Here is a 1,722-nt window from a genome sequence, read left to right on the forward strand (position 1 = left end):
TATTCTATTCTATTCTATTCTATTCTATTCTATTCTATTCTATTCTATTTTATTCTATTTTATTCTATTTTTTATTCTATTTTATTTTATTTCTACTATATATGATGATATTATATATATAAATATATATAATATAGTATTATATGTTATATATTCATTATATATTATTATTATAATTATTATTTATTCTAAAATAGATAATATATATACTATAATAATATATATTATAATATTATATATATTTATATTTTATTTATATTTTATATTTATTTATTATTCTACTATTTATTATTATTTTTAAAATTTTAATCATTGTCTCCAGGGCATTAATTGGGCACTTTTAATTGTGGATAATCCTTCCCGAGCTGATGGATCTCTCCAGACCTTTCACACTTTGCTGGGAAGAGAACGGAGCCTCATTTTCCTTGGAGAAAACTCCCAGGGGATGGGTGACAGACCCTGCAGCAGCACCAGCATCCCAAATTCTGATGTGGATTGGGATAATCCTTAATCCATCCCAAAGCCATCCCTGAGCCCCCCGGTTTTTAAGGAAGGAGGGAATTTTGGAGACAGGTTCAGAGGTGCCGCTGGTCCTTCCCACCCCGGGGATGTGGCCGTGCTTTGGATGGATGAAAATCCCCAATCCCTGGAGTGCAGGGGATGAGCTCCACCAAATTCCCAGTGTCAGGAACTCTCCCCCGCTGCTTTCCACTAACACTGAAATATTAAAGCAATCTGCTTTTTATTTGGGAATTTTTATTGGATTTGCCAGGCTCAGGAAGCCACGGTGACAAACCAACCTGACAGAATCCTATTAGCCCCATTAATCACTATTAACTGCTAATATCTCTGTTCTCCCTCCTCGCTGATCTTAATTAGCACAACCAGAGAGGGGCAGAGCTCCAGCCCCGACCCTGGAGGAGCTCTCAGCATTCCTGGGAAAGGGCTGGGACTGCTCCAAGCTCCTCCTGACCACCAGAAAATCTCCCACCGGCACCAGCCTAAAATATCCTCTGCTCTGGATATCCATCCCCAAAATTCCAGAGGCAACAGCTGCCCTGGTCTCTCCTTCCCTGCCTCCAGAGGCAGCTCCAGCAGCTGGAATATTCTGTGTATTCCCAGGATTTGCTCTGCCTCCTGCAGCAAGGATGGAGCATCCCACAGGGAGAACCCTCTGCATCCCCCAAGGTGTTTTGGGGTGTTTTTTTGGGGTGTAGATTTGGAATTCCCGGCTCCCCCCAGCCCAGGCAGTTTTTCCTCACAGTGTAGGGGCAGAGCTGTCCTGTTCCCAGGAACTGGCAGGATCCTGGGAATTTAATCCCTGTGGATGTGGCACTTGGGGACGTGGTGGCCGTGGCAGGGCTGCAGGAGAGGCTGCACCTGACAATCCCAGAGACCTTTTCCAGCTGAAATAATTCCATGGTTTTACAAGGCCCCTCAGAAGCCCTGAGCAGCTCCAGCTTTTCCCTGGAGAGGTTCCCACTGGGGAGAGGAGGCACCGGAGGCTGCAGCTTGCAGGATTCCAGATCAAAGCCTTCCCAAAGCCTCATCCCAGCGGGAAGGAGAGCAGGGAGGGCACACGGAGCAGCAGCAGCAGGCGAGGTGACCTTTGCATCCCGGGCAGCGAAATGCCAGCCCCGGTGGGAGGGATTGGATCCCAACATTCCCTGTGCTGGGAGCAGGGATTACATCCCAACCTTCCCAGTTCCCACCCCACAGGAG

Source organism: Parus major, chromosome 4A (assembly GCF_001522545.3).
Source record: "Parus major isolate Abel chromosome 4A, Parus_major1.1, whole genome shotgun sequence".
Lineage (NCBI taxonomy): Eukaryota > Metazoa > Chordata > Aves > Passeriformes > Paridae > Parus > Parus major.